Here is a 15,717-nt window from a genome sequence, read left to right as displayed (position 1 = left end):
GTACAAATTTGTACAGCTACTATGGGAAGAATATGGCAGTTCCTCAGAAAATTGAGAATCAATCCACCTCAAGACCCCATTATACCACTCTTGGGCATATAACAAAGGACACTCCATCCTACCACAGATACTTGCTCAACTGTGTTCATGGCAGCTTTATTCATAACAGCCAGAAGCTAGAAACAACCTAAATGTCCCTCAACTGAAGAATGGACAACAAAAATGTGATACATGTACAAAGCAAAATATTACTTCTGTTAAAATAATAATAATAGTAGTAATAACAACATAGAATGTTTGGACAAATAGATGCAACTAGAAGAAAAATCATCCTGAGTGAGGTAACCCAGACCCAGAAGGATCCAGTATGTACTCACTTATAAGTGGATATTAGCTATAAAGTAAAGGATGATCATGCTGCAATCCACAGACCCAGAGAGGCTAAGAAACAAGGAGGACTCAAGTGGGAGGGGGTGCATGAATCTCTCTGTGAAGGAGAAATAGAATAGATATTGTGGGTAAGACTTAGGATGAGATGGGTGGAGATGGGAACAGGAGCAATGGGGTGGGGGTAGGGGTAAAGAAGAGAATGCTGGGAGAAATACCAGGAATTGGGAGGTGGGGAGGCATCTTGAAAATGGGTTAGAAACCTAGTGCAGTGGAAACTCTCAGAAATCTACAAAGGTTACCCTGGTTAAGACCCTTAGTAAAGAGGGATAGGGAGGCTGAACCAGCTGTCTCCTGTAACCAGGCAAGAATTCCAGTGGAGGGATTGGAATACCAACCAAGCCACAAAACTTTTAGCCACAATTTGCCCTACTTACAAGATGTGTTAGTGTAGAGGTGGTGCAAAAATTGGGAGAGAAGCCAACCATTGGCTGGTCCAGCTTGAGGCCCATACCATGAGAGGAAGCCCATCCATGACCCTGCGTGGAGGGCTAGGAACCAAACCCTGGATAGCCCAGAGACCTAGGGTAGAATCAAACATGACCAGCAAAAACAAATACAAACAAACAAACAAAAGCCAAGGAAATTCCTAATGACATTTTGTTATACTCATAATCATCATCAGAGAGGCTTCTCCCAGTAACGGAGAGAAACAGACACAGATCCACAGCCAAACGTTAGGCAGAGCTCAGGTCCTACAGAAAAAGAAGAGGAAGGGGCTACAGAGATTAAGGACTCTACAGAAAACCCACAGAATCAACTCACTTGGGCACATATGAGCTCTCAGAGACCAAACTATCTATCAATCAGGGAGTCTGCATGTTCTAACTTAGGCTCTCTGCTTATATGTCATGGTTGTATAACTCGATCTTCTTGTGGGACTCCTAAGGGTGAGAGCAGGACCTGTCCCTGACTCTTTTGCCAGTTTCTGGGACCCTTTTCCTCTACTAAGTTGCCTTGTCCAGTCTTAATACCAGGGGAGGTGTGAAGTCTTATTGCAACCTAGTATGCCATATCCCTGGGAGGCCTGCCCTTTTCTGAAGGGAAAGGAGAAGTGGAAGGGGGAAAGGGAAGTAGAATGGAGGTTTTTGGAGGGAAGGAGGGAAGAGAAACTTGCAGTCTGGTTATAATTCATAAGAGAAGAGAAAATTAATTAAAAAAATTGCTAGTAGAGGAGGGTACTACAACATTTGCTGGGTAGGAACCCAGCAACCCACAAGACACCCACAGAGTAAGAAAGCTCTGACCCGAAATGGTGACAGTGCTAAAGTTGAGAAATGAACCATATTTTTTTTTGAGGAAAAAAAAAAAACAATTATCTCAAAGGGCCATGAAAGACTAATCCATCCAAACACACAACTGTATAGAGCCAGGTTTTCTTCATATTCATGCACCAAAACCAAACCATTAAAACAGGACATGGGAGAATCTACATGAGCCAGACATGAAGGATATGCACAAACCTGATGAGGTTCAGGGTGCACCGCCCCAAAATATGTCATCAGCCACTTGAGAAAATCCATAATGGGGAAATTCACTCACCCCTTCCCTTGCCTATCCCCCTAAAGCCACTATGGAGAAGCTCCCTCAAGGGTCATGTTCACAGCTAGAAAGGCATCTGCTGCCTGAAGATATTATATACACAGAGATATACACAGAGAAGATATTAGGTAAACAGTTCATGCTAGGCTCACCTGTTTATCACCCTAGGTCACTCTTTTAAAATCTTTTTTCAGATGTTACTTATTTTTATTCTGTGAGCATGGAGGGGTGTTTTGGCTTCATTTTTGTGCATGTGCCACATACATACAGTGCCTGTGGATACCACAAGAGGACATTAGAACCCCTAGAACTGGGATTACAGCTGGTTATTGGTGGGAACAACATATCATCACATACATGGTGCCTGGGACTCTGTGACACAGGAGAGAGACACATCCCTCCAGGGCACCAGCCATCAGAAATAAGGAACTGCCCACAGCAGGCCTGGGTGATGACATCTCAGAAGCCTGCAGGTGGTTCATTTCTAAATAAGTTGCTCTCATTTCTCCTAAACTTAGCCCTGGACAATGGCTGTGTAGATTTCATTTGTGTATGACTGCTTTTCAGTAGGCCTTGGTGCACATAATTATTCTATTTTATTGGACTTTCCTATTTCTTTTTCCTTCTGCTCTGGGGAATTCTGTGAAACTAGATGTTCCTAAATGTAATGATTCTTGTTGTTGTTGTTGTTTTTGTTGTTGTTTTGTTTATTTTTTAAAATATTTTCTTTATTTACATTTCAAGTGTTATCCCCTTTCCTAGTTTCCCCTCAGAAAATCCCCTATCCCCTCCACCCTCTGCCTGCTCCCATTTCCAGTCCTGTTCCTCTGTACTGGGGCATAGAACCTTCACAGAACCTAGGGCCTCTATTCCCATTGATGACCAACTAGGCTATCCTCTGCTACATATACAGCTAGAACCACAAGTTCTACCATGTGTTTTTTTTGATTGGTGGTTTAGTTCCAAGGAGCTCTAGGGGTACTGGTTAGTTCATATTGTTGTTCCTCCTATGAGGCTTCAGACCCCTTCAGTTCCTTGGGTACTTTCTCTAGCTCCTTCATTGGGGACCTTGTGCTCCGTCCAATGGATGATTGTGAGCATCCACTTCTGTATTTGCCAGGCACTGGCAGAGGCCCTCGGGAGACAGCTATATCAGGCTCCTGTCAGCAGGCTCTTGTTGGCATTTGCCATAGTGTCTGGGTTCAGTGGTTGTTTATGGGATGGATCTCCAAATGGGGCAATCTCTGGATGGTCGTTCCTTCAGTCTCTGGTCCAAAATTTGTCTCTGTAATTCCTTCCATGGGTATTTTGTTCCCCCTTCTAAGAAGGATTCTGAGCTTCTGGGCTAATACCAACTTATCAGTGAGTGCATATCAGGTGTGTTCCTTTGTGATTGGGTTACCTCGCTCAAGATGATGCCCTCCAGGTCCATCCATTTGCCTAGGAATTTCATAAATTCATTGTTTTTAATAGCTGAGTAGTACTCCATTGTGTAGATGTACCACATTTTCTGTATCCATTCCTCTGTTGAGGGACATCTGGATTCTTTCCAGCTTCTAGCTATTATAAATACAGCTGCTATGAACATAGTAGAGCATGTGCCTTATTACATGTTGGAGCATCTTCTGGGTATATGCCCAGAAGTGGTATTGCTGGATCTTCCAATAGAACTATGTCCAATTTTCTGAGGAACCGCCAGACTGATTTCCAGAGTGGTTGTACCAGCTTGCAGTCCCACTAACAGTGAAGAACTGTTCCTCTTTCTACACATCCTCACCAGCATCTGCTGTCATATAACTTTTTGATCTTAGCCATTCTGACTGGTGTGAGGTGGAATCTCAGGGTTGTTTTGATTGGCATTTCCCTGATGATTAAGGATGCTGAACATTCCTTTAGGTGCTTCTTAGCCATTCAGTATTCCTCAGTTGAGAATTCTTTGTTTAGCTCTGTACCCCATTTTTTAATATGGTTATTTGGTTTTCTGGAGTCCAACTTCTTGAGTTCTTTATGTATATTGGATATTAGCCCACTATCAGATTTAGGATTGGTAAAGATCTTTTCCCAGTCTGTTAGTTGCCTTTTTGTCTTATTGACAGTGTACTTTGCCTTACAGAAGCTTTGCAATTTTATGAGGTCCCATTTGTCCACTCTTGATCTTACAGCACAAGCCATTGGTATTCTGTTCAGGAATTTTTCCCCTGTGCCCATGTCTTCGAGGCTCTTCCCCACTTTCTCCTCTATAAGTTTCAGTGTCTCTGGTTTTATGTGGAGTTCTTTGATTCACTTAGATTTGAGCTTTGTACAAGGAGGTAAAAATGGATTAATTCTTATTCTATATGCTAACCACCAGTTGAGCCAGCACCATTTGTTGAAGATGCTGTCTTCTTTCTACTGGATGGTTTTAGCTCCTTTGTCAAAGATCAAGTGACCATAGGTATGTGGGTTCATTTCTGGGTCTTCAATTCTGTTCCCTTGATCTACCTGTCTGTCACTGTATCAGTACCATACAGTTTTTATCATAATTGCTCTGTAGTACAGCTTGAGGTCAGGGATGGTGATTCCACCAGAGGTTCTTTTATTCTTGAGAATAGTTTTTGCTATCCTAGGATTTTTGTTATTCCAGATGAATTTGCAAATTGTGCTTTCTAACTCTGTGAAGAATTGAGTTGGAATTTTGATGGGAATTGCATTGAATCTGTAGATTGCTTTCAGCAGGATAGCCATTTTTACTATTTTGATCCTGTCAATCCATGACCATGGGAGATCTTTCCATCTTCTGAGATCTTCTTCAAAGACTTGAAGTTCTTATCATACAGACTTTCACTTCCTTAGTTAGGATCACACCAAGGTATTTTATATTATTTGTGACTATTGAGAAGGGTGTTGTTTCCCTAATTTCTTTCTCAGCCTGTTTATCCTTTGTGTAGAGAAAGGCCACTGATTTGTTTGAGTTAATTTTATATCCAGCTACTTCACTGAAGCTGTTTATCAGGTTTAGGAGTTCTCTGGTGGAATTTTTGGGTTCAGTTATATATACTATGATAGCATCTGCAAATAGTGATATTTTGACTTCTTCCTTTCCAATTTGTATTCCTTTGACCCCTTTTTCTTGTCTAACTGCTCTGGCTAGGACTTCAAGTACTATATTGGATAGATAGGAAGAGAGTGGGCAGCCTTGTCTAGTCCCTGATTTTAGTGGGATTGCTTCCAGTTTCTCACCATTTAGTTTGATGCTGGCTACAGGTTTCTGTATATTGCTTTTACTATGTTTAGGTATGGGCCTTGAATTCCTGATCTTTCCAAGAGTTTCATCATGAAGTGGTGTTGGACTTTGTCGAATGCTTTCTCAGCATCTAATGAGGTGATCATGTGGCTTTTGTCTTTGAGTTTGTTTATATAGTGAATTACGTTGATGGATTTCCGTATATTGAACTATCCTTGCATCCCTGGGATGAAGCCTACTTGGTCATGATGGATGATCGTTTTGATGTGTTCTTGGATTCGGTTTGTGAGAATTTTATTGAGTATTTTTGCATTGATATTCATAAGGGAAATTGGTCTGAAGTTCTCTTTCTTTGTTGGATCTTTCTGTGGTTTAGGTATCAGAGTAATTGTGGCTTCATAGAATGAATTTGGTAGAGTACCTTCTGTTTCTATTTTTTGGAATAGTTTGAGGAGTATTGCAATTAGGTCATCTTTGAAGGTCTGACAGAAACCCATCTGGTCCTGGGCTTTTTGTTGTTGTTGTTGTTGTTGTTGTTGTTGTTGTTGTTGTTGTTGTTGTTGTTGGGAGACTATTAATGACTGTTTCTATTTCTTTAGAGGATACGGGGCTGTCTACTCCTCTTGGGTGAATTTGCTTCCTTTTGTTCTAGAGCTTTCAGGTGTGCTGTCAAGCTGCTAGTGTATGCTCACTCCAGCTTCTTTTTGGAGGCACTCAGAACTATGAGTTTCCTCTTAGGACTACTTTCATTGTGTTCCATAAGTTTGGGTATGTTGTGGTTTCATTTTCATTAAACTCTAAAATGTCTTTCTTTCTTTATTTCTTCCTTGACCAAGTTATCATTGAGTAGATTGTTGTTTAGCTTCCACATGTATGTGGGTTTTCTATTATTTATGTTGTTATTGAAGATCAGCCTTAGTAAATGGTGATCTGATAGGGTGCATGGGATTATTTCAATGTTTTTGCATCTGCTAAGACCTGTTTGGTGATGGATTATATGGTCAGTTTTGGAGAAGGTTCCATGAGGTACTTAGAAGAAGGTATATCTTTTTGTTTTAGGATGAAATGTTCTATAGATATCTGTTAAATCCATTTGTTTCATAACTTCTGTTAGTTTCACTGTGTCTCTGTTTAGTTTCTGTTTCCAGGATCCATCCATTGATGAGAGTGGGGTGTTCTGCCTGAAGCCACACCCTAGAGAGCCCTGAAGAATATCCACTAACCCATGTACTCATGTTACTCTTACAAAAAAATCAGCATTTTCTTTAAGGCATTGAAATATCACATCTGCTTATTTCCATAGCCAAGGATGAAGCAGTTGTCTCAGGCAACACTGTACTGTGTTCCAAGCAAGGAATTTCCCAAGTGGGAAAAGGCTGCTTGGGACTGTGTTTGCAGATCTTCCTGTTTGTTTGTGGGATAGGCCAACTAATTGCGCAAACTTCTCTCCAGACTGGGTGTTTTTCAGTCCACTCCTGTTTAGCAAATAGTGTCTCAAAGCAGTTCAAAGGGAAAGTGAAACTAACATTCTCAAACTTTATATAAAAACCCAAAGAGAAGATCAGCAGGTACTGTTAAATCCACTTTTTTTCATAACTTCTGTTAGTTTCACTGTGCCTCTGTTTAGTTTCTGTTTCCAGGATCTGTCCATTGAAGACAGTGGGGTGCTAAAGTCTCCCACTATTATTGTGTGAGGTACAATGTGTGCTTAGAGATATAGCAAAGTTTCTTTAATGAATGTAGATGCCCTTGCATTTGGAACATAGATGTTCAGAATTGAGAGTTCATCTTGGAAGATTTTACCTTTGATGAGTAAGTGTCCCTCCTTATCTTTTTTGAGAGCTTTAGGTTGAAAGTCGATTTTACTCAATATTAGAATGGCTACTCCAGCTTGTTTCTTGGGATCATTTGCTTAGAAAATTGTTTTCCAGCCTTTTACTCTAAGGTAGTATCTCTCTTTGTCCCTGAGGTGGGTTTCCTGTATGCAGCAAAAAGTTAGGTCCTGTTTTTTTATCCAGTCTGTTAGTCTATGTCTTTTTATTGGGGAATTGAGTCCATTGATATTAAGAGATATTAAGGAAAAGTCGTTGTTGCTTCCTGTTATTTTTGTTGCTAGAGTTGGAATTGTGTTCATGTGGCTATCTTCTTTAGGTTTGTTGAAAGATTACTTTCTTCCTTTTTCTTGAGCTTAGTTCCTCTCCTTATGTTGGAGTTTTTCCCTTTATTATCCTTTGAATGGCTGGATTTGTGAAAAGATAATGTGTAAATTTGCTTTTGTCACAGAATAACTTGGTTTCTCCATCTATGGTAATTGAGAATTTTGCTGGGTATAGTAGCCTGGGTTGGCATTTCTGTTCTCTTAGGGTCTGTATGATAGATATCCCAGATAATTATAATTCTGGCTTTCGTAGTCTCTGGAGAGAAGTCAGGTTTAATTCTGATAGGTCTGCCTTTATATGTTACTTGACCTTTTTCCCTTACTGCTTTTAATATCCTTTCTTTGTTTTGTGCATTTGGTGTTTTGATTATTATGTGATAGGAGAAAATTATTTTCTGGTCCAACCCATTTGGAATTCTGTAGGCTTCTTGTATATTCATGGGCATCTCTTTCTTTAGGTTGGGGAAGTTTTCTTCTATAATTTTGTTGAAGATATTTACTGGCCCTTTAAGTTGGAAATCTTCCTTCTCGTCTATACCTATTATCCTTAGGTTTGGTCTTCTCATTGTGTCCTGGATTTCCTGGATGTTTGGAGTTAAGATCTTTTTACTTTTCTCATTTTCTTTGATTGTTGTGTCAATGTTTTCTATGGTATCTTCTGCACCTGAGATACTCTCTTCTATCTCTTGTATTCTATTGGTTATGCTTGCATCAATGGCTCCTGACTTCTTTCCTAGGTTTTCAATTTCCAGAGTGGTCTCCCTTTGTGATTTCTTTATTGTTTCTACTTCCATTTTCAGATCCTGGATGGTTTTGTTCAATTCTTTCACCTGATTGCATATGTTCTCCTGGAATTCTTTTAAGGGATTTTTGTGTTTCCTATCTGAGGTCTTCTAACTGTTTACCTGTGTTTTCTTGAATTTCCTTAAGGGAGTTATTTATTTCCTTCTTATAGTCCTCCATCATCATTATGAGAAGTGACTTTAGATCCATATCTTGCTTTTCTGGTGTGATGGTGTATCCAGGACTTGCTGAGGTAGGAGAGTTTAATTCTGATGATGACAAGTAACCTTGGTTTCTATTGCTTCTGTTCTCTTGCTTGCCTCCTGCCACCTGATTATCTCTAGTGCTCGCTGCCCTCAGTATATCTGATTGGAGCCTGTCCTTCCTGTAATCCCAGTTTATTCAGAAGTCCTCAGAGTCCAGCTTTCTCTGGGATCCTGGGATTCTGGGATCCTGTGAACCTGAGATTCTGGGTGTATCAGAGTTCTAGGCAGTCAAGCTTCCTCTGAGACCCTGAGATCCTGGTGTGACCAAGCTCCTGGGATCCTGAGATCCTGGAATCCTAAGATCCTGGGCATGTTAAGTGCTTGGAAGTGGTACCTCCTCTGGGGAACCATGGGACTGTCTGCTGTGTTTGAAACCAAGGTAGACCAGCACCAACTGAGCCACTGGTCAGGCAGATTTCCTGTGTCCCTGCTCCTGCTGGCACAGACCCCTCACAGTTGCCTTGGAACAGATGTTGTGTTGGACTCACCAGTGATCCTAAGATCCTGGGTATGCTAAGGCACCTGCAGCGTGGAGAATCCTCTGGGGAATGTAGGAGCATCCTCTGAGTTTATGCCCATGGTGGCCCTGGACTGGCCAAATGTAATGATTCTTAAACAACCAAAAATTGAGGCATAGGGCATAGCCCAGCACAGTCCTAATGGCCCACATGCATGCTGTGCGCTCTCATTTTTGGAACAATGTAATAATTGCACAATTGTAGTTTCAGATTAATGTTTGACTTGCAACGTTTGAAAAAATTATTAGAAAATGAAACAGAGCCATGTACTGCTAAAGTCATACAGAGTTCATCACCAGAGAGTGAAGGAATTTACTGGAACTATGAAAATTATTAGTGTAAGAGACACTGTCATGGGATAAGGGAAAAGTGGACTAAAGGAACACGAACACAGGATACTTTAGTTCAGAAACAAAAAATCTATTGAGTCATTGTGTGCAATGTGCAGAAGCAGAAGCTAGCGAAACTGCAGAGTTAAAGGTTAGCCTGTTTCTTTCTAACCACTGCCTGACACCTTTGCCCTTGTTTATTGTTAGAGCTTCACGGGAAAACCACACGTAGCTAACCTCAGAGCTTTGAGCTCTGAAGTATAAGTCAATAGTTAAAGTTTAAATAATATAAGTTTGCAATTATTATTTGGCCATAGGGCTGAGAATAGGGAAAGCTTCGAACTTTGAGGAACAATCATAATTCTTAATTCTTTGTGAGATGTGGTCATTCTTTTGAACTTCATACATCTGGTAATGATTATACAATGTCTCTCTACCTGCTTTTTGGAGTAACAATAAAAGACTGGGGCAAATTAGAGGTGTGAGGTGTGTGGGAGTGTGAAGAGTGGAGAGTGCAGTATGTGAGAGAGAGAGAGAAAGAGAGAGAGAGAGACAGAGACAGAGAGATCAAGCTTTGAGACTTGCTCATTAGGTTGTACCCGAAAATGTTACCTGTGTGTTCATTATGCACCTTCCAGATATCCCTGCTTCCAGCTGAGACCCCTGATCCTGTGTAGAGGCTAGACCCCAGCAGGTTATGAGTCACCATGTGGGTGCTAGGAATTGAACCCAGGTAGTCTGGAAGAGGAGCCAAACCCTTTATCCACTGAGCCATCTCTCCAGCCTCCAGATCAATTTTTTTTAAGTCCAGTTCATGACTATTCACATTTTCAATAAATCAAGCACAGAAATACCCACATTTACTTACATAGGAGAGTAACAATTATAGAGAACAGGGTCATGAACCTGAGAGGGAGTGTGGGGAACTTCAAAGGAATTGGAGGGCACAAGGTAGAAATGATATAAATATAGTATTCATGTATGAAAAATAAAATAAATTTAAAACAGAATACAATGCTCTTCAGTGACGCTTGCAATAATGTCTTTTAATCAAAGTACTTCCAAAATTTTTCTTTTAAATAAAAGAGAGGGGAGGGGAGATCACAGTGTATAGATATGCATACTTTTCTCTTGTTCTGTCTTTTTTTACACTGGCTTCACTTGTGAACCTAGTGTTGGGGGAGGCAAAAATATTTCGCCTCCCCACCCTCACAACTGCTAAAAACTAATTCTCTTCTTACTAAATTTTTATTTTGGAAAATAGGGTTTTTTTTTTTCACTAAAGATGCTTATTTCTGCTGACATGAAATGTATAGCTTTAGCCTAACAACTAACAAATACATCTTAGTCATCTCTGCTTTCATTTATTCAGTGGTAAATATCAAAAAACGGAATCCTTATAAGCTCTTTCAGAGTCTTTAGTTGATTTCCTCCAAGTGCAAAGATGTCCCGAGTTCCTTGAGTTAGAATACACTCACCCTCTCAGAGCCCTAGGACACAGAGAATGGGTCTCCATTCTGGAGCCTCACAACCCAGTCTAAAAGCCCTTCACTCCTCCTCCTCAGAGGCAAGGGACCAAGATCAATGTTGAGTGACAGCTCTCTTGACCTGCCAGTCAACTTGATAACCTCCACCTATCTTCATTGTTGTGTTTTGTTTTGTTTTTTATTGCTCTGAAGAGACATATGACCAAGGCCACTGATTTTAATTAATTAACTTATTTATTAATTAATTAATTTGGAGGCCCACAGTTTCAGAGAGTTACAGTCTGCAATCATCATAATGGGAAGCAGGGCATCAAGCAGGCCGGCATGGCACTGGAGCGGTAGTTAAGAGTGTACTTCCTGCGGAGGAAGAAGAGAGGGGATCGGGGGAAGGGAGAGAGGGAATAAGAGAGAGAATGTGCACAGTGGGACACACCTCCTCCAGCAAAGCTACACCCCCTAATTCTTCCCAAACAGTTCCCAACCAGGAACCAAGCTTTTAATTTATGAGGTGGGGGGGTCTCACTCAAAGGACCACACCCTATGGAGAGCGGGGCCTTCTGTCTCTGCTGGGGATTGCCTCCTCTTCCTTATATTTCCATGTCACCTCTATTACTCCCAATCTGACCAGTCAGCTGGCTGTGCCAGCAGTGACTGCTTCCCTGTCACTACACAAGATCTTTCACAGACACTCTATGGGCTTTTTAGCAACGATAACAAGGTGGCACCAACAGGAGAGCTCATTAAACCTATTGTCCCTTGGTTCTGGAGGCAGGAAGTCTGAGTTCAGGGTGTCAGCAAGGCTCCATCCTTCAGGAGGACTGGGAGGAGAGTCTCCTCCAGGCTTCTCCTAGCCTCTGGCTTCTGGCAGTATAATAGTGAACTCTCCTTGTATTCACATCTGCTAATTCTTTAACCTACAACCCACGATGAAAATGCAAACACAGGAGATACACGCTTGAGTGTAATCCTGTGTCCTGCCTGAAACCACATCCTAGAGAGCCCTGAAGAATATCCACTGACCCATGTACTTGTGTTACTCTTACCAAAAAAAAAAAAAAAAAAAAATCAGCATTTGCTTTAAATCATTGAAATATCATATTATGTCTGCTTATTTCCATAGCCAAGGATGAAGCAGTTGTCTCAGGCAACACTGTACTGTGTTCCAAGCAAGGAATTTCCCAAGTGGGAAAAGGCTCTTGGGCTGTGTTTGCAGATCTTCCTGTTTGTTTGTGGGATAGGCCAACTAATTGTGTAAACTTCTCTCAGACTCGGGGTTTTTCAGTCCACTCCTGTTTAGCAAATAGTGCCCCAAAGCAATTCAAAGGGAAAGTGAAACTGACATTCTCAAACTTTATATAAAAAACCAAAGAGAAGATCAGCAGGAGTCTAGCAGACAACCTGAGCTGCAAGATGTCTCCCGTAAGTACCTCTTGATCTGTAAGGGGAAATCTATAGTGGGTAAGAAGGCCCATGGAAGGCCTCATCCCAGCTTACTGGAGAGAATGAGTGTCACCTTCTGTCTTTGAAAGCTTGCATTTAGTTTGTTATTATTTCTAAGTCTGTTTTTCCAGGAAGATATAGTTCTTGTGGGGTGGGTATCTCCTGTCTGACACCACAGAACTCAATTCTAAGCCTGGGATGTAGAGAGGAGACAGCACTAGGTAGGCATATGAAGGGCCAGCCAGGCGCTGCGGGAAATACACACACACACACACACACACACACACACACACACACACGCACACGGAAATATCTGGAAAGGACAAAGCAAAGGACTTAAGCGTAAGTTTCTCCTGGGTCCTCCTGTGTAAGTTCTTTCTGATTTTCTCCTCAGTTGTGGATCACTTCACTGACTTTTTCTCAACGTGCAGAGGCCTTAATTCCTTCCCCTTTTAAAATAGCTCTGTTCCAGCCCAGCAGACTTTTTAATGATCTAGCTTTCTCTAAAAGCTCAGAACAATGGCAGGAGTCTGTACCCTCTTCTGAAGATGAGGCACCCTGTATGTAGTTAGAATCTTCCTCTGCCCTAGAAAAAAACATTTGATACAGGCCCTGCTCTCTCCATGTTAGCTTTGCCTTCCCCCTCTAGCCTTTAACCATCTCACTTTTCTGACTGTTCTTGTCCATGACCTCACATCCTACTCTTACCCAGAGGAGCCTCTCTGTTTTGCTCCAGACTGCACCTAGAATTGTCAGGGTCAGAGTCCAGGCTCAAGCAATCCAGATTCATCTACCCAGTCCTTAATGGGCCAACTAAACAAATAAGAGTGGAAGGTAGAAAAAAATGAATTCATTGTGACTTCATTGAGAAGCAGAGCAAAGGGGTCCAGTGACTTGGCCCCACCTGGGCTTATCACTCAGTTTCTAACATGGAGTTTAAATAAAGAGCCAGAGGTATGCAAAGCGAAGAATTTCTTTTTTTTTTTTTTAATTTTTATTTTATTTTAATTAGGTATTTTCTTCATTTACACTTCCAATGCTATTCCAAAAGTCCCCCATACCCTCCCCCCCACACTCCCCTACCCACCCACTCCCTCTTCTTGGCCCTGGCGTTCCCCTGCACTGAGGCATATGAAGTTTGCAAGACCAATGGGCCTCTCTTTCTACTGATGGCCGACTAGGCCATCTTCTGATGCATATGCAGCTAGAGACATGAGCTCCGGGGGGGGGTACTGGTTAGTTCATATTGTTGTTCCACCTATAGGGTTGCAGACCTCTTTAGCTCCTTGGGTACTTTCTCTAGCTCCTCCATTGGGAGCCCTGTGATCCATCCAATAGCTGACTGTGAGCATCCACTTCTGTGTTTGCTAGGCCCCGGCATAGCCTCACAAGAGACAGCTACATCTGGGTCCTTTCAGCAAAATCTTGCTAGTGTGTACAATGGTGTCAACATTTGGAAGCTGATTATGGGATGGATCCCCGGGTATGGCAGTCTCTAGATGGTCCATCCTTTTGTCTCAGCTCCAAACTTTGTCTCTGTAACTCCTTCCATGGGTGTTTTTCCTAATCAAGTTGTGGTCTTACTCACCTTCACTGCCTCAGCTCCAGACCCTTCTGCAAAGTAGTCAGACTGTGGGCAGTCTCTTTCTGGAAGGTAACAGGCTCCCAGCCTTTTCCTTCTCCCAGTACAAAACACACCCTTAAGGCTTCCTGCCTCTCTCTGAGGAAATACCAAGGAGCTTACCTCAGCAATGGTTCTTCTTTCCTGAGGCACTGGCTGAAAGGGAGTAAAGTAACCATTCTTTTTCATCTACCCTGGAGACTCCCAAAGACTCAGAGAGACTTTTTACCCATGAACTTGAGAGAGAATGGGAGAATTACCAAAGCCATAAACATGGTCTATTGCAAAGCCACAGTTCAAACTCAGACATTTCAGGTCAGTATTCACGTCCTATTCATCTGATCTGCTTCCAGATCCCTCTGATATTTATCTTTGGTGGTGTGCTCATCATCTGCCTGATGCAACAATACCTGGCGTATAAGTCTTCTAAGAACGTCGTTAAAGTCTTCTGCCATCAAGCCAATGATGTGAGTGCTGGGGCTCTCTGGTGGGTGGAAATATGTTTGCTAAGAGGGTAGGTCTCTAGAAGGGACTTCCTGTTTTTGGCTTCCTGCCTAGAGTAAGGAGGAATCGCACAGTGTCTGAATCCTACAGGTTTGCACATCTTTTTTGCATCCTTATTACTAAGCCTTGCTGTCTCTATATTCCCTAGGTACATATATACCAGACCCAGGTCGTCATGACAAACACACTGGAAACCTCAAGTGGAAAAAGCCACCCACTGGGTCGTTCAGGAGAGATCCAGTCTTTAAAGAAGCAAAACTAGAGACCAAAATAAGTCCTCTTCCTTCTAGATGTGCATCATCTGCTTCTTCCTTCCCTAGAAGACTGAGGGAGCTATCTTTCACAGAGTGTATTCAGTGGTATACGTGGAGCTCAGAAGTAGACACTTGCCTTGCCTCTATTAGGACTTGATTGAACCCAAATACCACAAAATTCTTTCTCTCTGCTGAGAAAATGGAAATTTAAGATGGGAACCAAGCACTGTGTGGTCAACATCCATGAGCATGGTTTAATATACATACCATGTGCTTGTTTTTCTGCTTGTGAACTTGTGAGATAGAAAAACTCCCAAGTCATCCACTTTTACTTGTTATCATTCAGTCACATAATAAATTTCGATTGTGCACTTGATATGTGTGAGGCTCTACTCATAGAAGAGAAGTGGGGGATGGTGGGTGTTGTGATGCAGTCCTTGACTTACAGACACTTTTGGCTTCCACAGAGATACCATGTAGGCAATTTCCCCTTACACGCCACAGCATGAGGGAGAGAAAGAAGGGACACACTGATGCATGTGGCTTATTCTGTCTGGTGTTGGTACAAGTGAGGGATAGGGCAAATAAAGAGCCAGGCTGGTTAAGGGGGCAACATATCACTGTGTCATTTAAGGCTGCCAATAGGATCTTCCTTTTAATAAGGAGCCCAGCATTTGGAAGGGCTCTAGGGAGAGAAATGATCCAAGGGAACAGTTAAATGCTGTCCTTATAAAGTTTATGAGACAGCAGGACCACTGAAGCAGCACAGAAGATAAAGAACAAAAGTGTGAACTGCAGAACTATCTCCAGGAGAAGGGAGAGCAGTTTATGGGGGTTGTTTTGATTTGCTCCGTTTTGTTTTGTTTTGTTTTGTTTTGTTTTGTTTTGTTTTGTTTTGTTTTGTTTTGTTTTGTTTTGTTTTGTTTTGTGACAGGATTTCTCTGTGTAACAGCCCTGGCTGCCTTGGAACTTGCTTTGTAGACTCGGCTGACTTCGAACTCTGAGATCTGACGGCCTCTGCCTCCTGACTTAAAGGATGTTCTGCCATACTGGGCTTGAGAGTTTAGATTTTTATAGGATAGTTTAAGTTGGGTGGGAGCATGGTGGGAGAACATGAAGGGAAAGGGAAACTGCTGTAAACAAAT

General features: G+C 41.8%; 1 long non-coding RNA gene across 1 annotated transcript; it reads left to right on the top strand.

Moving 5' to 3' along the window:
• Nucleotides 1–11,993: 11,993 nt before the first annotated feature.
• On the top strand, nucleotides 11,994–14,948 carry AW112010 (expressed sequence AW112010). Its single transcript, NR_102366.1, has 3 exons — nucleotides 11,994–12,172; nucleotides 14,168–14,281; nucleotides 14,467–14,948. It is a non-coding gene; the product is annotated as an expressed sequence AW112010 (long non-coding RNA).
• Nucleotides 14,949–15,717: the final 769 nt, after the last annotated feature.

The sequence above is a fragment of the Mus musculus genome, chromosome 19, assembly GCF_000001635.26.
Source record: "Mus musculus strain C57BL/6J chromosome 19, GRCm38.p6 C57BL/6J".
NCBI classification, from domain to species: Eukaryota; Metazoa; Chordata; class Mammalia; order Rodentia; family Muridae; genus Mus; species Mus musculus.
This window is presented reverse-complemented; position numbering and strand designations above follow the sequence as displayed.